Consider the following 22,199-nt stretch of genomic DNA (forward strand, 5'->3'; position numbering starts at 1 on the left):
AACACTACAGTAGCCACATTGAAATGTATTACTTTCCACATGAGTCAACGTGTAATTTTCTAACGCTAAGCTACTTTCAGAAGAATGACTGCAGTAACCATATAGAAAGTCTTATGCAACGTGAGTAGGTAAATGTTTTTTTTTAATCCAAGTTAGTTATCGCAGTAAACGCAAGGGTGCAATTGCTAGATTACTAAATAATTGATTTGGTCACGTTCGACCAAATAAACATCTAATTTCGAAACGGTAGAAAACGCCACAACTTAAGTATTTTTATTCTCAACTTCTTTTGATGACGATTTTTTCTGATGTATTTATATGTTTGTCTCGAAGTGAACATTCGAAGTTTAATCTTTCATGTGTTTTAACAAATGTGCTCTAAGGTCTGACTTAGTTGAAAACGAAGAACCACAAATATCGCACAAAAGTACTTCAGTATTAGCTTCTAAAATAACAGGTTTTTTTATGGAATGCGTTGCAATTATATGCATTTTCAAGCGTGATTTTTGTGTACAAGAAAAATCGCAGTAACCACACATAAATATACTGTCGGAGGTGTGTGCCTTTAAATGTTTCTCTAATTGTGATTTGTGTGCGAAAGAACTATTGCAGTATCCACATATGAATGTTTCTTCTCTTGTGTGTATTTTAATGTGTCTTTTTAAACTCGATTTATCAAAACTAGAATATTTACAGTAGCCACAGTTGAATGGTTCTCCTAAATGGATCAGCATGTGTGATTTTAAACTCGATTTGTGTGCGAATGAAGATTCACAGTAGCCACAAACAAAAGGTGGATTTCCCTTATGTATCAATTTGTGCGTTTCAAAGCTATCTCTCTGCTGAAACAAAATATAGCAAATGCCACATTTAAATTGCCCTTGATGTGTCAGTTTATGCGAATAAAAACTCTTCTTGTCCTCAAAAGAAATACTGCAAAATTTACAAGGGTATTGTTTCTTTATTCCTGTATGCATTGTCATGTGTACTTCTAGCTTCGGTTTTTGTGAGAAATGAAGATAGCAGTAGCCACAAATAAAAGGTTCCTTTACGGCGTGTGTTCGCAAGTGTGTTTTTAGGCGAGCCTTTTGCGAAAAAGAAATCTCACAAAAACCGCATTGATAATATTTTAATCCTACATGCGTTTGCATATGTATTTTTAAATTTATCTTTTTCAAACTTGTATAACTACAATGTCCACATCTAAACGGGTTTTCTCTTATGGCTGAAATGAGAGTTTTAAGTGGTTTTTTCGATGTAGCACTATTGTGTGTTTTTATATGTTCTTTCAGATTATCTTTACGCGAGCACGAAAATTTGCAATAAGCACATTGGAACAGTTTGATGCCTTTATGAGCCATTAGGTGTGTTTTCAAAGCTTCTTTCGTTGCAGATGTAAAGTCACACTCGTAGCATCCAAACGGTTTGTTTTCACTATGAGTCAAAAGATGTGCTTTCAAATTTTCTTTGCGGGCACACGAAAAGTTGCAAACACCACACGCAAAGGGTTTCAAACCTGTGTGACTCATTTTATGTCTTTTTAAGTTAGTTTTACTGGAACATGTGTAACTGCATTGAGAGCATGCAATCGGTTTCTCACCACTGTGAGTCATTAAGTGTGCTTTTAAAAATGCATTTCTCGATGTCGCATAAGTACAAATAGAACATTTGAACGATTTTTCACCTGAATGAGTCAATTGATGTCGCTTCAAATCAGCCTTATACTTTGAAGTGTAGTTACATTCTTCACAAGAGAACGGGTTTACAGCATTGTGACTCATCATATGAGTTTTTAAACCAATGTTTCGCGTACAGGTAAAATCACAGATCGAACATTTAAAAGGTTTTATACCCTTATGAGTCATTAAATGGGTTTTTAAATTTGATTTTCTTATACTAGAAAAACTGCAATAAGAACACGCGAACGGTTTTAAACCAATATGAGACATTAAGTGGGTTTTTAAATTATCTTTACGCGAACATGCAAAACCACATTCTTTACACAAGAAGGGTTTTTCACTACTGTGAGTTAACTCGTGATTTTTTAAGCATGCACTTGAAGTAGTTTTATACCTGCAGCGAGTACAAAAGAATGACTTTCCAATTGTATGCATAGAAACAATGTGAGATTTCAATCTTGTTTTTAATGTGAACGAAAGGTCGCAATGCTTACAAGCAAATGGAGTTACTCCCGAATGAGTTAACTTATGTTTTTTTAGGTGATAACTTGACGTAGCTGAAAAACTGCATTGTTTACAAGAGAAAAAAAATTCTTCCGAATGCGACGAAGTGACGTGCGTTTTCAAGAGTGACTTTAACGAAAAAGAAAGATTGCAGTACTTGCAAATGAAGGACTCTTCACCTCTATGAGTTAACAAGTGTGTTTTAAGGTGGGCTTTTAATGTAGCTGTAAAATTGCAGTACCCACATTGGAATGTTGTCTCACCTAAATGTGTTGAAATAATATGTGCTTTTAAACGTGTCTTTGTTGTAAATGAAAACGTGCAGTAACCACAGATAAATGGTTCATCCATTGAGTGTTTTGACATGTGAATTAACAGGTTATTCTTTTTGGCAAATGAAAAATCACATTCTGAACATAAGAATGACTTTTCTTTCGAATGTGCCAACACGTGAGATCTTAATGAACTTTTACAAGAAGTTAAAAAATTGCAACTGGCACACGAGAATGGTTCAAGTCCATCGTGAATACACAAAATATGTAATTTTAAATCTCTTTTACGTGAAAATGTATTTGTGCAGACAAAACATGAAAATCGTTTTTCACTTAAATGTGAAAGCTGATGCTTTTTTAATCTCGTTTTATTCGTAGTTGAGTAACGACAGGAAGAACATGAGTAAGCTGTTTCACCTTTATGTACGGCGACATGCTTGATGTAAAAAGACTTCTTCGAACATGAAAAGTTGCAGTCAGAACATTGGAATGGCCCCTCTTCCGCAGAGGAAAACATAATGAGAATTAAATCTAAATCACAAGTAAATTGAATATCTATACCATTTAAAATATTCAACAACTTTCGTCTTTTTCTTATTCGGAAATCCCACTTCTTATAAAATTGTAACGATAGTTGTTTTTAGGGAATTACGGTGTGGTTTTCAGCTTGATTTCCTGAAAAGAAAACGATAACAGTCAATTAAAAAGAATTAAAACGAGTTTAAAAAAATGAGAACTTTAATAAAATTTTTGAATGGTCCGAAATAATAAATTCATTTGGAGTTTATAATGAGATTAACTCCACTACACGTAGGTATATCTTTTTATTCTCCTTTTTATCCCTTGCTTATTAATTGTATTACTTAGTTACGTTTTATTGTAAACTAATTTATTAAAAAAAATCACATTTTTTTATCTTTGTAGCTTCTTATTTTAAATTTTTATTTTCTTGTAATGTGTTCTCTACAAAGAATACATTTATTTCTCAATTTTCTATCAAATATCTCAAAAAATAATAATTACCTGTTGTTCAATTGACATTAATGTAATTTTCCGGTCTTGTTTCTCATATGTGGATTTTATTCGTCAACTATGCGTTCGAGCAAGTTACATCATTTTTCCGTATTTTCATTCTAACTCTTTGATTTCTTTTTGGGAATACCCAAGTAAGAAGTATACTTTATTCTTCCTCAAATTGATGTTAGTAAAAAAATGTATTCCAGCACGTTCTGCAAATCCTGAAACAAATTGTAAAATAGACATGATTTAGTAACATTCTAGTGATTCTAGTAGAAAGAACAGTTAGGGGCTATTCGTGTGCATCTTATGATCAGCACTATATTATATAAAATATTTCATTCAAATTTTATAACGCCATTTTGGCGAAATAACACCCCAAGGGTGCTTGATAAAGCTTTTCCTTGATAGCTTTAAATAAATATAGTTTTTTATGTGAATACTTCCCAAGACTCCCGAGTTTGTGAGACTGACAGTATTGGAGATGGGGACGAGGAAGGTTGGTAAGTATCTAGCTACATTACACGGCTAAGGTCATTTCGATAAATATTTACTGAACCGCCCCATTTTCAATGAACACAGATAATGGGAATTCAACTTCGTTTTAATTTTATTACTACAGCGCCCTTGAGGTGATTTTGCACAAAAACGGCGCTATACAAATCATCCAAATACTGTTATTATTATTAAGAAACAACTCATTTCATCGGGGGAGGTGGTAAAAGATGAATTAAAGCTTTTTTGTCAACCAAAGTTCAAAATTTTACGTGTTTTGACAGATGTGGACATAATTTTTTTCATAATTTTTTCTAAATTTTTTTTGTATATTCCAATGCGACCGTTCAGTAAATGAACGTTTAGAACGTTTCGATTCTCAAGGGTGGCCTTCCACCAGGGTGATACTGAGAGTATCCACCCTTCCCAAATTCAACCAGTTATGTGCACATTGCGATATTCAATTATAATTACAGGACGGCCAGTAAAAAATACATTTAACAATGAAAAATGTATTGAACAATGTTGAATATCTAGTATAGTTTGTTTAATTTTTCATAATGACATCTGAATTGCTTTGTTTTATTTGGGATTTTTTAATGTTTATGTATTAACACAATGCTTTCACCGTTTTCAGATTTACAAAACTTTTATCCAAACTGTTGAAAAAAATCTTACAATGAAGAAGTTTTTTTAGAAATTTATTATCTAGGAGTCTATGATACCTAGTACAGTACTACGGCATGAGAAAATAATTCCATGGATAAAGTGGGATGGCAGTTTTCCATAGATAATAATAGTGATGAGAATGATCGGAAAGTTTTCGTAAGCGGATTATCCATTTCCGAAATACTTATTCATTAATTCACGAATTAATCATTTAGGTAGGGAAGTCATTAACCCCTTGGTAGTTTTAGGAGATATTCTTCAAGACAAAAAGTCTCTTTGGGAGATAGATCTCTTTTCTCCCAGTCTGGCACGGTACCATAAAAGTTATGCTATCTTGTTTTGTATTACATTTAGAGATATGATTTGAACAGTGTTACAAAGATAAAATACTGTACTCTAAGTTTGCATTTAAAAATTTACCGTAAACGCTCCCGGAAAAATAAAAATTATTCTATGAGACAACATTTAGCATTTGAAAAATATTTATCAAGGTTTGTAAATTTTTTTAAAATATTTTTATATTAAATGAAAAAAAGTGAAGTCACAGTAAATTTTATAATACCTTTGACTTTTTATTTTCTCTTTTCATTGTATCATTTTATACATTTGAATTTATAACTCCGCTAAGATAAGTCTGTCGTGGTAAAGTTATTTAAATAGTTTAAATAATTTAATTCTAATTAAATAGGTGTTATATATTCTTGTAAACGATAAACATGATAAAAACCATCAGTAAGCTACTAACAAAACTTTATCTTTGTTTGGGTTCAATATTTTAGTATTTTTGATTGCATACGTCGATTTGTAATACTAAAATCTTAAAGAGTTTTTGTCTGCTTTTCAGAGCAGTGTTTTATTTTGAAATACGCCCGAAAATAGCGAAGTTATCAGAAATCGAATTTAATGTAAATATTGTGAGTATGTATGTCAACATACATGTATTAATAGGTAACCGGATCAAATAGAACATGATAAATAGAACAATAAGAAGACAGAACTGTCGTAAAGCAGAACATAAAAAATATAAAAAATTTTAAACCTGTAATATTGTATATTACAGTTATAAAAAAACTGCGCCAACTGTAGAAATTGTGAATCGTGGCCAACGAATTACTCAGATTTTTCTTCGAGATATTAATGACACGTAGGAACTTTATACGTTCGTTTATTCTGCAAGGTGTACAATGTAAGGTTATTTTCCCGTTGAAATCCAAGACAAGAGAGACACAATGAACAACGTACGTCCTATTTATATATAACCATTAATGTTGTCTCCCCAGGGGCGTATATCTAGGGTCAGACCTTGTAACCCTGATGAGCCGTGACGTCCCCAACCCGTTTTCTTAAAGACAAAGCTGCTGTAGCTGAAAGCTCAGATCTCATGGCTCAGAGCAAAACTTGTAGTTTGATCTCTCTCTCTCTCTACCATAGCGACTCGTGTAACTATATAAATATTTCCAAGACGCCATTTCGAAGGTTGAAGTTTTCGGATATTTACGTTTCAAGCGTAAATATTTAGAATTTTCTTTTACACATCGAAAAATAATGTTGCGTGCTAGAATTCTTCAAAGTGATAAATTAATGCCGTGTTGTGTTAAAGGTTGCTCAGACGGATGTTCTATTCGACCGATTCGGTAATCCGGTGTTAGCAAGAAGTACGTTTGTTTGTGGGTATCATTTCGCGATTTTAAATAAACATACGGTACTATTGGGATCAAAAAAGAATGCGTTGCCAACGCTTAATCTTCCAGGCATCTTAAAATATACCGATCTATCTCCACCAATTCCAAAAATGACCCGTTCCTGTTGTTGAATACAGGTGCTAACCTCTCGTTCTTTGTTACAATGTTCCTGATTCCCGAATGTACTTCATTGGCTAATAATTTAATTTCTTTTCTTTTTTAGACCTCTTCGTACTCCGATGCGATTCTACACCACGTATGCTAAAATTGCTAAACTAGGCCACGATTACATCAAACAAGGTTATTTAAACCTCTCTAGAATTGCAACATATAAATACCTTATTCAGATATAACCAGCATTTTCCACGATGTTTGCTGACGACAAAGCTGTAGAAACTATATCAAACCCTTGCAGAAGAATTTGAATAACTTCTAGTGCTGTGGCAATAATATTTAACATTTAAATTTGTTATTCTTTAAATACACCTACAGTACGCTTGAACAGTGTGGAATTCTCATTTGAAGGAATATTCTGAAGATATACACCTAATTTATACGAGTATTGCAGTGAAACTCGCTTAAGAAGTTTTGTTTTCAGCCCCTACAAATTCTGCAGTAAGTGCAAAAAACACGATTTTTTCCCATATAAGAAGGTTCAAAAGTTCGATAGTGAATCCATCACAAACAAAAACTAGTGGCGAAATATAAATGTCCCCTTTTTCTTAAAATATATTTTATTCATTTTATCTATGAAATATAACTGTGTGTACAATACTAGAATAGTGTAATTATTGGTCTCAAATTTTGTCTTTTTCTAGGTAAGACGAAGGTCATTTTGAGCTACATTGGTACGACGGCAGCCCTTTCTTCCATGAAACAGAAGACGCACTTGGAGATTTTGGGGACCAGGCGGCAGCTGCGATATGTCAAAGGAAACAATTAAAATTCTTTAAACAAACGTATCGCTTTGAAAACTCGCAGAACTCGTAGAATTCTAGAGAGTGGTTTATTTATGTTTCTCCCTCGGGCACGCGGTCTCTGCCATATCCGCAAACACACGATCACAACAATAATGTGTACATTAATTGTGAGTATAAAAAAATTAATATTGTTAGGTTATGAAGGCATACCCAGATCAAATGAGTAAAATAAAGAGTGACTACCAAGACAGAATGTTGCGCCCATCCATCCTGCCTGCCTACCCTTGCGGGGAAATTGCTCTACTTATCACTGGTTTCTTTTACAATTCATCTGTTTTATGATAGTTCGGTTTTATCATATTATATTTATAATGCTTTATTTCGTCATGTTCTGTTTTGTCATATTCCGTTTTGTCGTGTTCTGTTTTATTTTATCACTGTAGCTTTTTTATCCTTTTCTGTTGTGTCATGTTTTGTTTTATCACTGTACCTTTTGTTTAGTTCTATTTTATCATGATCTGTATTATCCTTTTGTTATATCGTGTTCTGTTTTGTTTTATCATGTTCTGTTTTAACGTGTTCTCTTTAATAATGTTGTGCTGCATTATGTAATGTTCTATCGTGTTAATTTAACAGATTCTATTTTATTATGTTCTGTTTTATCAAGTAACCCCATTTATTGCCCAGGTTTTTGTAAAGTTGAAGAATGCTAAAACTTTGAGAAAAATGCTTATCGCAATCATAAACTTTTTTTGGATTATCCCATAGACTTGAATCTCCACGGATTTGTCCATTTCTATCGCTTAAGGAGGGTAAGCTTCGGTTTATGGGTGAAATTCCTAAAAATTAAAACTAGTTATTTTTATACTAACTTTGGGCCGGGGAATCCGAATCTGGAAGAATTAGGTGGCGGCAAGCAATATTAACTGAATTACACGACTTTAAAATTTCGACGCACAAAAAATTTAACTGGCCATTTTGAACGCTTTCTGACAATAAAACTAGTTATCTTTATACTAACTTTGGGACGGGGAATCCGAATCCGAAAGAATTAGGTTGGGGCAAGCAATATAAACTGAAATATACGACTTAAAAATTTTAGATGCAAACAATATACAACGGCATTGCCGATGCGTTTTTTTGACAGTAAATCCATAGAAAAATAACCAAAGATATATAAAATTAAGTGTTGCTAGTAAGCAATAATATCAATAACGTAAAATAACATGTTTATAATTTCAGTAATATTTCATATTCAAACAGTTAGATTTAGGTTTATTATCACGAAAGGTGAGTTTTTATGTCGGGGGAGACGAAAATATATGCATTTTATATTTTAATTTTGCTAACATTATTTCATTTACGTAAAGTATTCAGATACATTTTATTCACTTTTGTATCACAAACCATGTTACACAAACCTAGCGTAGCCGCTAAACTACTTGAAAACTGGGATGTTTTCTTGCCTTGACGCGAGTAGGCGCTACGAAGGGGGCACTTTCTTTTCTATCACAAACCATGTTACACAAACCTAGCGTAGCCGCTAAACTACTTGAAAACTGGGATGTTTTCCTGCCTTGACGCGAGTAGGCGCTACGAAGGGGGCACTTTCCTTTCTATCACAAACCATGTTACACAAACCTAGCGTAGCCGCTAAACTACTTGAAAACTGGGATGTTTTCTTGCCTTGACGCGAGTAGGCGCTAAGAAGGGGGCACTTTCTTTTCTATCACAAACCATGTTACACAAACCTAGCGTAGCCGCTAAACTACTTGAAAACTGGGATGTTTTCCTGCCTTGACGCGAGTAGGCGCTACGAAGGGGGCACTTTCTTTTCTATCACAAACCATGTTACACAAACCTAGCGTAGCCGCTAAACTACTTGAAAACTGGGATGTTTTCTTGCCTTGACGCGAGTAGGCGCTACGAAGGGGGCACTTTCTTTTCTATCACAAACCATGTTACACAAACCTAGCGTAGCCGCTAAACTACTTGAAAACTGAAATACGTAAATACTTACGTAATTGAAATAATGTTAGCAAAATTAAAATATAAAATGCATATTTTTTCGTCTCCCCCGACATAAAAACTCACCTTTCGTGATAATAAACCTAAATCTAACTGTTTGAATATGAAATATTACTGAAATTATAAACATGTTATTTTACGTTATTGATATTATTGCTTACTAGCAACACTTAATTTTATATATCTTTGGTTATTTTTCTATGGATTTACTGTCAAAAAAACGCATCGGCAATGCCGTTGTATATTGTTTGCATCTAAAATTTTTAAGTCGTATATTTCAGTTTATATTGCTTGCCCCAACCTAATTCTTTCGGATTCGGATTCCCCGTCCCAAAGTTAGTATAAAGATAACTAGTTTTATTGTCAGAAAGCGTTCAAAATGGCCAGTTAAATTTTTTGTGCGTCGAAATTTTAAAGTCGTGTAATTCAGTTAATATTGCTTGCCGCCACCTAATTCTTCCAGATTCGGATTCCCCGGCCCAAAGTTAGTATAAAAATAACTAGTTTTAATTTTTAGGAATTTCACCCATAAACCGAATATATTCCCTTAAGGATAAATATATTTAAATACCGATAATCTATCTTGAAGGTTTTATAATAATATGTAAGTTGGTAACATGCTTTCTTTCAAATCGGATTTGTTCAGTGCAAATAAACATGTTCTCACCTCATCGCTGAATGTATATTGTAAAATTAATAAGGAAGCATGGAGTGTGTTTTAACACATTTAAAGCACTACATCCTCTCTGACTACATACACCAACAAATGGCGTGGTGATTACTAATTATTTAGTTTTACATAACCTTAAAATACATGCACAAAGACTCACTATTTGCTCCAAACGAAATGACGCACTCATCAAAGTTGAAGTACCACAATTATAACGTTTTAACGTTCATACTGTCAGTATCAAACTAATATTTAGTATTATTCATTTGTAATGTTTGATCTGTTGTTTGTCTAAATAAAATCTCTCACTGCTTGCATTTACATCAAAGTCAGTACTGCGTACTGCATTCCTGTTGCAGACAAAGCATAAATAAACCACTCACAGACAAAAATAATCGATATTTCAATATGGCTGACTTGTCGAATATTGTAATATGTATGATTAATAATTTAATTATTGCAACATTGCTAATTATGTTTACAACTTGATAAGCATAATTTTGCAACCGATGACGTCGCTTTACAAAGTTTTATCGTTGGAATGTTAATGCAAAACTGATGTTTGCTGAGTTTCATAGACAATAAATTACAGATGCGCGGGAAAATTTGACATATCTGCCTTTTGGGATTACAAAGTTTTAACGGATTCTGTAATTTATGCAATTTGAAGCTCTTGAACTCCTAGTAAGCGTGCAAAGATGGGTTTGAAAGGGAGGGTTCCATGATAACTCAACACAGTGACAAATCAACACACTTTTAAAAAGTGATAGGTATAAAGTCATTAGAAACGATCAAATTTTTTATTTTTTTAACCTATCCTACTTAACCCAGTTGATAAAGTTTTTGTTTCATCACTTTCCATGACTTTTTAAAGATGTGATGAATTATCATTGTGTTGATTTATCCGGTCACCAAAAGGGAGATATGTAAATACGAATGTTAGAGGGAACCCGCTAATATTAAAAAAACGATAATGATTAAGCGAAAATTGTGAAAATATTTAATTAAACACGACTCGTTTGAAATAGAGCAAAAATCTTTTGGAAAATGCTTTAGTTGCATTTAAAGATACATTGTGAATTTTTTCATGCCTGTAACATATTAAATAACAGAACAAAGGGTGTTTTTGATATTGTTAGGTTATTTGTATCCACAGAATGTTTGGCTTTCTTTAATAATCAATATAAATACTGAACTGTTATGAGTACAATAATGAGCCCCAAGGTAACTTACTTTAGAGTCTATTATTGCAAAACAATGCTGTGGCGGTTAGAAACATTCAAGGGAGAAATCAAATTTTGAACAAATGTTATGCAATAATGAGCTTTAAAGTAAATGAGTTTACAACCTGTTATTAAAAAATAATTCTGTGCCGTTCAGAACCTTACTGTGAGGAAAAGGAAGTTTATCTGACGCTGCACTGTTATGCGACAACTTTTAGGACTCTCGTATTGAGATTTTCGTCGTTTAGTTTTTGTGAAGCCATCTAGTACTGGATATCAAGAATGATTAAGCTTTTGGCCCCGTCAACTCTTTTGATATTGATTGGGTATTTGTGATTTTCAATTACCTCTCTAATTAGGCGTGCTCGATGCTTTTTGGGTCTTCCCATGACTTCAGGGACTAATGCAAAGTAATGACCGGTTTCAATTAAGATTATATCTAATATAAAATAAATAAATAGTAGGTATATCTTAGTGTGTTGCTTCTGTCCATTATGTTGTGTGTGTTTTTTTTATGAGAAACACTTATTTAGATATTTTTATGACATTAAAGAGAGAGAAAAAACATTTCTCTTAATATTAGCAGCTATTCTGGGAAATTATACATAATTTATATACATAAATTATAGTTAAATCTATTCAGACATGGCGATTTTAGTTGATCAATTCTCTATTGAATGACACTTGAAAGCTAATCGACAAGTGTGAATACCCTTTCAATGGAGTTGATTAACTTTTTAGTTGATCGACTAAATTTGAAATCCCTTCTACTTTTGCTGTTTAAGTGAGAGTCATCGTTTGAGTTTTACGCCGAATCGATACGTCTTTACACATGTTTCAACTCGATTGCGATTTATAGTTCCTTGCGTCCTCTAACGAAAGAAGACGTTTATATTTTGTTTCATTTCACATAAAAAAGGTTATGCAATCAAAAAAGAGGAGACTTGACAATATCTCAATGCTATTTATAATTATTTTTTTTAAATAAAGATTTTGATGAGGGTAAAGTAGTCAAATTCCGCTACACGATTGTAAGCAAAATTTAAAAAATATCACTTGGTTTCAACTTAATTATCTACTACAAGAAACAACAATTTATTTCGGGGGAGATGGTAAAGATGCATTTAAGTTCCATTTTTTCTCAATCGCGTTCTGAGTTTATTTTGAAAGTTAGGAAACACCCTTAAATTCTTTCAACAAACCAAACAAATAACATATTTTGTGCATGTATTTCCATCTCCCTTGACTTATATTGTTGTTTCGAGTAGTAATTAAGTTGAAATCAAACAATTTTATTTACATTTAAAAATGTGTATTATGCGTGTTTTGAATATTTTAATGCTATCTCTTCAAAATAGTATTACATTCACCTAATTCAGTTCTTCTTATAATCCATTTTCTAACCCAAATATAACGTTTTTGTACTTTTTCAATTAAATGTTCTCAAGTTCACTCCGTAAAATGTAAGAAAATATAGAGACGCACGCACGAATAATTTGATTTTAGTTGACGCCATCTTGATTATCAATATCGGTTCGAGTTAAGGCCATGCACTACGTCATGTAATATTTTGAATCGAGCCGCTATCAATAACACACCTTACGTATATGACAATAAGGCTTAAATTCCCGCTTAACACCATCCACCTGTTTTGATTTATGCAAGAAAAAAACATGACCAAAAAGTGCCTTTTATTTTATTTTGTGGATGTTCAGGCACAAATATTGAAATTTGTTTCGATCATTTTATAAATAACTTAATTTGCCACATTATGCAACAAAACTATAACCGAAAATGGGTTCGTAAGTAGGAGATTTTGAACTTTAAAGCAGTTTTCATAGGCCTTATACATTATTTTTTTCTGGGCGTATTAAAAGACTTCTTCTAAAAAATACACGATTATTTCAAAGGCCGGGATGTATTCTACTCGCACTATTTAATTAAAACATCTGAAACATTTCTAGGCGACCAAATTTTCAAACCAAAAACACATGATTTTGCATTACTACGTAGTGCATCGCCTTAAACTGAAACGTCTGAACTATATCTTGTTCAATTTTTGGTTCAATAAAAGTCGCTCAACTAAAATCTCACCGTCTGACTCTAAATTATGTAGTTTCATAGTAATTTTTGTTTTCTCAGTGGCACTGGCAACATAATCTTCAACTGTCAAATGTCATTTTGACAACTGCGAAGTTTATTTTGACTCTTTTGAAATTAAAAACTACCCACACTTTTTATTGTTGGCGTTAAATCAGCTTAAATATTCAGTTTTTGGAATTTCGCACAACTTTTCGCGGCTTACAGGTAAAATGATCTTATTAATTATAGTATCAATACGTAGTACTCCACAAACTTATAAATCACCATTATTTGCGTTCTTTGGACAAAACCACATCCTAGATATCTGTATATGATTGAATATACATCCTATCCATTCCTAAATCCATCCTTGTTCTTAACAGGATTACTTCATTCCAACACTTAGATCCCGCCGAACAAATATTTATAAGTAAATCTCCAGAACAATACTGAATACACTTATGTTGAAAGATATTAGGGTAATTATTTCAATAACCGCCGCACTTTTAGGCACAGATTATAGAAATTACACTTTGTTTCAGCAATTACTACAAGAAACAACTATTTACTTGCACTAAATAGATTATTACGTTGTTAGTTTTAATTAAGTCATTGAAAATTGATAACGAAACTTTCGCTAGTGTCGCTCCATACAAAGAAGTCTAAAATGGCGGCAAAGAGATTGTTATATCAGGTAAATTTTGAACTTTGATTTATAATACATCTTTTACAATCTATTCCGACGTGAATCATTGTTTCTTGTAGTAATTAAGTTGAAACGAAGTGTAATTTTTATAATCTTGTGTCTTTTGCATTGACCGCTGACATGTTCAACGTCACTTAGACAGTTTAGCAAATATAACTAAATAGAAAAGCTGACCCATGACCTTTTTATACTTTGCTACATTTCAACCTTATCTGTTTGTATCCAATGACATTACAATATAAATAGATATGTTATTGACTCACAAAATTAACCTAAAATATGGCAAGTTACAAACACTCTTGCTTGCAGTAAATTTATTATTCAAACATTGTTCATAGATAACAAATAGACATTCAATGAATGCTTGTACAAACGAAACAGAAATAGGACTGGTCAAGCGTTTACATGCTTTAAAGTTACTGCAAATAGTACATTCTGCATCACGCGTGTTACTGAGATGGCAAGATAAGCATACTCAATGTGATCATCAACTTTCAGTAGATTGTTTAAGTTTTTTTCTATTTCTATATTTACCATTTTCGTGTAGCTTATGTAGGTAGCCTTGTGAATGATTTAAATAATAATATTGCGTATTTTAAAATGGAAAAAAAATCCGTGAGATATGTTTTTTGTTTGTGAATGATTTATGCACCTCTCAAAACACAAAGTGACCTGTTTGTGACAGCTTGACTGACGGATGAAGTGCGATACCAAACGCAGTACGCCTCAAGGGTGTCCACTGGACCTTGTTCGATGAAACCACATCTGTTGTTTAAAACCTTTCCTTATCTGTGGTGTGTATTTACTACAAATTGCTTCTAACAACTTTAATAACCCTATAAATATAATAAATTCTGGGTTCAGATTTTAGGTATTCCTCCGTTATACATTTATGCACTGAATTAAAAAATAATATTTTACATAGTTTTCAAATTCAATTAAAAATCAGAGATTTTTGTTAAAAATCGGAAACAAATACACCAATACAATCAACCATGTGATACTGCTACGCGAAGAGTGTGCGAGGAAACGACACGCTATTGATGTCCCGCTTTAGTTTGTTACGGGGGAACATGAGAAATCCACACGTCCGCAGTTGTATTTTGATTTAGACCATCGATACCTACGACCACATAGCTGTGTGTGTGCCAGCTGCCAGCCAGTCGTACGCGGACCGTCGTTAGATGTGGACCCCTCGCACGTTTTTTTAGCATCTGCCGATGGTTTTTTCATGTTTTCAGCAATTAAATTAGAATTATTATCACTTTTGATATAAAATATAATAAACATAAGCGATTAGCTATGAATATTCATATTTTTCTGATATTAAATCGCTTATTTTGAGATGTGTATTGACTACACAGCACCGGAACGCGTGGATTTTTTTAGCACAGCAAGGGAAAGGTTCAGTAACCTATCTTAATTTTTATAATTTATCTAAGGTTGTACCAATGTGACAACACAATAATTTCACCTCTTGCGTGTTCATTTGACATTGTTGCCTTTTTCAAATACTCGGCAAATACTAGTAAAAGCCGAGGAATATTATTTAATTTGTAAATACACGCAAATTACTTATTTTTTCGATTATTATAAATAATACAGTTGTTTCATGTCTGAAAATTTTATGCGTTAAAGAGAAAATGCAAGGCCGACTAGAACAGATGTCTGAGCGTGTGAAAATCACATAACGAAATGCTGTTGAAAACTAAACTCCTCTGTTTAAAATAGTCTAATAACTGTTAATTTATGTGTGTAATTATTTATCGCCGCCATTTGCAAACTTTCGTTGCTCTATTATGACACGACACTGACTTAATCACTTGACACCTCAAAACCCCTCCTCTAGTCGGCCTTGAGGTAGTATTCGATGCAATATTTGAATGCGACAACGCCGTCCAATCTTATCCTTCATTTCATTCATACATTCATATTTTTTAAATGTTTATCTTTGACATACAAGAGCAACGTTTGAATTAAGAATTTACTAGAAACAAGGGTGTTTCTTATTTGTCACATTTTATCTTAATTTTTACAAAATAGCAAGTCTAGACAATTTGTAACATCATTGCTTCTGATGTCCTCGAACGGGAACCTTTCAACTGTCAAACAAACAAAATGGCGCTGAATAGACAATTGATGACTTTGTCACACGTGAATTTCTGCAAAACAACATGGCCTAAGTTAGGTCTGTTGTTTATATCTTGTCAAAACATACTTTTCTATTCTTGGATAATATAACATAGCAATATAATTTTCGGTTTATCTTTTTGTAGATAACATTGTTTGACTTTAAGCCCTTGAATTATAGGTATGTTTTTTTTTTTATATAAACAGCCACGCCCCAATTCTGCATGTTTACACAAACATTTGATTCAACGTTTACGCAAACAGTGTCTCTTGCGACGCGGCTTTTAGAAAATCAAGAAAGAAACAAAAAACAATGCATTACGAGTCAAAATTTAAACATAATTGATAATGGTTGCTACGCATTCAGTATCTTTAGGCATTTGTGGGGTAAGAGGGGACTGGGGACGGGTCAACTGTAATTTTCAATCTTTGACCTGTGATTTTATAAACCCTCTGGAAAAAATATGAAATTTTTATTTATCTGTCTTTGTTTACACAGAATACATCTGTGGCAGAGTACTTCGTTTGCGTCCTGTGATTGCGGCATCAAATCCCGGTAAGCAATAGTTTTTTTATACAGTATAATCAGTTCCAAGTGTCCAGAGCCAATATTTCCATTCTGAATTATCGTCTTTTTTTCCAAGATTAGTACTGAAAATATAAAATATCTACCCCTCTAAAACATGGCGTATTTTAAACTCCATTGTTTAATCACTGTTTATTTAAATGCGGAAAAACAACATACTTATTTTTTTTTATATGTGTTTATTCAGTTTTTTTTATTTGTACATTATTTTCTCTTACTTAGATCTTACAAAACTGATCAATCAGTTTAATTGTAAGAAATCTCTCACTTTTTCTATTTATTAGCTCATAACAATATATTTAATTTCAACTTGATATCTTGGTACCACAATATTAATTGTTTTTATGTTTGACGGAGGTAGAACGATCTAATTTTCGTTTTTATTTTTGAATGACATGTCTCATTTTTAATATCTTCTGGTAATGAGTTAAATAATTCCGGAATTTTATGTCTTTTTGTTCTATCTCCGTATACATTTTGCGATATTTTAATAATAAACATTTGTGCTTCTCTATGCCTAGTAGGGTAGTTATGGTTTACAGGTTTTTTGAATTCTGTATTCCTGAAGACCTTCGACGGCCGGCATAGTCCAGTGGTAACGCATTGGACTGCCATTCCGAAGGTCGCGGGTTCGAACAAATTTTATTTGATTAATTTGTGTTATTTCACAATTAATTAATTAAAATAATATATAGTATATTTGTGGCACGTTCCAGAGTGGAAGATACTACCAGTATCGCCCTGGTGTAAGACCCCCATTCAGAATTGAAACGTTGCTCCAAATGGCTTTAGCCGTGTTTAGTGACTAGATCTGAATAGCCAGGTACTTCCCCACCTTCCTCTTTCCCTTCCCCACTTACCTTCAGCCTCACAACATCCCCCAATTGGGGATGCCATAGTCTCACTGGCTCCAGACGGGAGCAGTTGGGACTCTTGTGAGGTATTCACTATAAAAGAAAAAAAAAAAAAGAATTCATCTAGCGTTAGTTGGTAATCTATCCTACTATGTATAGAGAGCACATTACACAAACAACGAGTATCAATCAAGAATCGCCGCCCTTTGCAAACTGTCGTTGCTCTGTTATGGCACGACACTGATTTAATCACTTGACACCTCAAAATCCGTCAGGCACCAAGGACCGCTCCTCTAGTTGGCCTTGAGATAGTATTCGACGCAACATTTGAATACAACAACGCCGTCCGATCTTATCCTTTATTTCATTCATATATGCATACTTTTTTAATGTATATATATATATTTATATATACAGGGTGTATCGGCACTAACCCGACAAACTTTAACCAGCTATTCCTTAGCACATCTGGAGTAAAAAATGTTATGGGCACTTTGCTCTCCGGTAGCATTTTTTTTTCAATTAAAAACAAAAAAATTAAAAATTTCCACACTACATCACTGTCATTGGCATTGCTTTTCGTGTTCAACAGCTGTTATAAGCAAGTATGTCGAAAAGCGTCTTCGCTCTTTCGCACACACTAAATAATAATAGTTAAAAATGAGACGAATGGTGCCGTGCCATTTCGTTGTGATTGTAAAAGTGCGCCAATATAGGTACACACGTGCATTATTCAACGGAATTCGAATAAAATATTTGCCAGATGGGTTTTCAAACTTTGACAAAGGATAAAACAGATATTAAAAAAAACGTTACTGGACAGCAAAGTGCACATAAGATTTTTTACTCCAAATATGCTAAGGAATAGCTGGTTAAAGTTTGTCGGGTACGTGCCGATACACCCTGTATATAAATTCATTTAACTAATATTCGCCAAGTAAGAATGGATCGCTTTTACTTTCCGTTCTAGTCTTCAGGCGGTCTTGAATAGGGCTAACAAATTATTCAATAGTGACCATCTGCTAACACTAAAAATCGCTTGTGTATCCAACAATTGAATTTGGGAGCCACCTCTGGACTGGAGCTCCAAAATATAAACCTACTCTATATGCACCCTCCTATCACATCAATCCTTCAGAGGCTATAATGCTGTTTAAATTATGTTCGTGGTTAGTAATGTTCTTCCAAGGTTAAGGCGAAGCTTAATGCTAAATCACTATTTTGATTAATCTTTATAACGAATTGATGTACATTATGAATACCAAAAAATATGCTTTAGATAAATTAAATATTTTCCTATCGTTTCGCTTGAGTAGAATACAAATAAAAAAAAATGAAATTACTCAATAAAAAATATAAATGTAAAGTTCCAAAAAAAAACATTTTTTCAATAGAAATGTAGGAACGCGTAAAGTAAACAACTTTTGAAAAGTACAGTATTATAGTTAAGATTATCTGTGACAGTTTCACTTGATTAACTTTTTTGCTTTCTTATAAAATTATTTACAAAATAAATAAAAACCAGTTTTTTGCTTGAAATTGAACGTTTCTAGACTGCGTTTGTCAAGCGATTTTAATGCCTATTACCAGAGATGTGCTTTATTTCAAATAAATCCATTTCAAATGGAAATGCAAAATGCAAAATGGGTATTTTCCATTTTGCAATTTGCATTTTAAATGCTTTTCTCAATGCATTTTCAATTTTAAATGCTTTTTGCAACATTCTTCCTACTATCTCCACTCATCTTTTTTTCATAAGCCCCAAATATCAGTCGGTCCTCAACCTCGCTACGAGAGATAATTTACATTTGTCAAGTTGCTCCCTGGTAGGAGCCCTGGGAATTGAGTGATACCATTACAAAAAATACTGATTCAAATACTGGCCATTACGCTGTAATATTAAATGTTAGATAGCAGTTTCTATGTTTTTACGTTGGCAACATTAGCCCCGCGCAAATTTTTTGTGGTTTCATAATCTGTAGTCGTGGTGTTTTTGGATTTACCATCATGTAATATGTTTGTTCTACATTGATGTCCATTATTAAATGACAAAATTGTTTGAAAATTCTATAATTATTTTAATTGTTTAACCTGAGAAACCATTTTGCATTTTCAATGCATTTTGAGAATAGGTATTTTGCATTTTGCATTTGAAATGCTTTTCTAAAAACCATTTTGCATTTTCAAATGGAAAAATTTTGACCCATTTCCATTTTGCATTTCAAATGGTTTTGGGTACCCATTTTGCACATCTCTGCCTATTATCTATAATATGAGGTATACCAAGAATATACACATTTTTGGCTTGTAGCTTCCTCTTTTAATAGGAATAGAAAAACTTATAATTTTTTTTTTCAGACATATCCAATGGAAAATGACGGCTTTAGACGCCACCGTTCCGGAGATCACAAGCCCGCAGTGGCTGTTCATGAAGCAGCACAATTTCTACTCCGCAGCTGAGAGCCTCTCCACCATCCTGCCAACAGTCTTTGCTATATTCGTTGTCACCGGATTCAAGCGACAATACTCAATCACTAACACGTGCCTCAATATATTCCTGGAAATCGTCATTATAGTACTGCCATTCTGTTTCGTCAATACAATATGGCTAGAACACCGGAATATCTATTTTTTAACAATGTTAAATTTCTTTGCTATATTGCACGCTAAACAACACATGAAATTACCGCAAGTTTGGCGCTGCATCATCAACCGTGACCGTCGCTACCGTAATCACTGCGAACGCAAGTGGCAATGTTTAGTTTACATGCGAACCCTAGCAGTTTTATTCTTATCGTTGCGAATCCTCGCTCCACAATTCAAAATCTTTCCGAGAATCAATAAAATAAATACAGACGACAAAGAATACGTATATTTAGATGCGTTGCTCGGCGTTTTTATATTTAGTCTTTCTTTTAAGCACGTAAAGTCCAGGTATAATTTCACAGAAACTTTGGAAAATAACTTCGCACAATACGGTTTGTTTTTATTTTTCGGTTTGCTGAAATCTTTTTTGAACGTGACTTTCGGAAACCATCCAAAGATTGCCGAATTTGCATCGCACAAAAACATATTTTTCGTTGTCGGCATAACGATGATGTTAGCCTGCACGATAATATCGCCTGTTAGAAAATGCATATGGGAATTCTACACATTACCTTTGTGGATAATTTGGTATTTCAGCGACTGGTTCGGTGACACGTGCCACAAGTCGTATCTCTTTGTGAGCATAATCTCATCAGAGGTAGGCATCGTGATACGGAAAAAGTTCGTTCTCAAGCAAGAGAAATATGTGATAACGAATTTATTTTTAACTATGTTATTTTCGTGGATTTTTGTTATTTTAATTCCGTATTTGAGTGTGACGCCGTTTACGCAAAATTTCTGTTTCATTTCGTTTGTCGTGGCCGTGGGTTCGACCACGCTGATGCTTTTGTACATGTACGAGATAAATGACATATTCCAGCAAACGGAAAAACCGTATCTTCACATGTTTAAGTGGGTGGAGAGCAATTCTTTGGGTTTGATCATGATTAGCTATGTTGCGAGTATTGCAAGCAAACACTTCAATGATTTTTTATCACGGTCGAAAGATTTGCAAAGGGTTTTACCAGCGGTAAAACTCTACTTTGATCGTGTACCAAAGGACGAGAAAAATTTCATGTTTTCTTTAGGATTTTTCACTTGTATTTTGACTTCGTTGATTATATATCAGGAACGAAAATATAAAGAAAGGAGTGGTTATGATATAGGTGATCCCGTATTAGTTCGAAATCGCAACGTAGTTCCGGCTAATCAAGCAAATCGTGATCCAATACGTCGTTTAGACAATCCAGATATTATCGGGCATTACCCGCGTCGAGTTAACTCCCCCGCCAATAGTCGGCCGAGGATTATTGCGGAACCGAGAGATTGTCCGGTACCAAGAATGCTGACGAAAAAGTGCGATCGTAGACGTGGTTAAATCGCATATTCTTTACAGCTCCAGCAAACACTCAAATCATCAGAATGTATATTGTCAAGCTTATATGACATCTGACGAATGTATATGAAAATAATACTTACCATATTTCAGACGGTGGTTTATTAAGATCAAGTTATTGGATAATGACACAAGTAAGCACGCAAAGTGATTGGCTCATTCAAGTTAAGAATTGCAAAATGCATTGTTTGCGATAGATGCATCTGGAAAGATCCACTAGCGATGCTGGCATATTGTAAGTACAGTACTCACAGTAATTTGCCACTCGTTTATCGGACAACTACTGTAAAGCCGTTGTTATTTTGACTAGTTGAAAGCGTAAATATCAATCAATAATCTCTTATAATTGGTCGGTAATCATATTTGTGGTTTTCTGCTGATCAAAAATCTCTCGAAAGCTGAAACAGATAGAATCGACGATTAACGGAGACTTTTCAAATGTCAAAAAAACAAAATGGCACCCATTGACCATTTGATGCATTTTTATCATGCCATTGAGAAACATGCTGAAACATTTTTTTTATCACAAATGTATATAAATGAATAAAATTAAAATAAGTATTTTTATACCATTTTATTGTTCAGAATGCAACATAATAAAATAAATCCTACCCTTTTTATTTGTTTTTTTTTTAATGTGATTACTGCTCAAGAGTACCGATTGCTCGGAGCCAGTGGATCTATGGCATCCCCGATTTGA

At 33.5% G+C, this 22,199-nt stretch overlaps 2 long non-coding RNA genes across 2 annotated transcripts; one reads left to right on the forward strand and one right to left on the reverse strand.

Moving 5' to 3' along the window:
* Nucleotides 1-381: 381 nt before the first annotated feature.
* On the reverse strand, nt 382-10,192 carry LOC149416109 (uncharacterized). Its single transcript, XR_016303648.1, has 3 exons — nt 10,097-10,192; nt 3,479-3,693; nt 382-3,130 (listed from the first exon to the last, which is right to left on the reverse strand). It is a non-coding gene; the product is annotated as an uncharacterized LOC149416109 (long non-coding RNA).
* Nucleotides 10,193-13,292: 3,100 nt separating this feature from the next.
* On the forward strand, nt 13,293-22,032 carry LOC149416110 (uncharacterized). Its single transcript, XR_016303520.1, has 3 exons — nt 13,293-13,466; nt 16,577-16,633; nt 19,876-22,032. It is a non-coding gene; the product is annotated as an uncharacterized LOC149416110 (long non-coding RNA).
* Nucleotides 22,033-22,199: the final 167 nt, after the last annotated feature.

Source organism: Hesperophylax consimilis, chromosome 17 (genome assembly GCF_061612785.1).
Source record: "Hesperophylax consimilis isolate HC1 chromosome 17, BYU_Hcon_1.0, whole genome shotgun sequence".
Classification (NCBI taxonomy): Eukaryota; Metazoa; Arthropoda; class Insecta; order Trichoptera; family Limnephilidae; genus Hesperophylax; species Hesperophylax consimilis.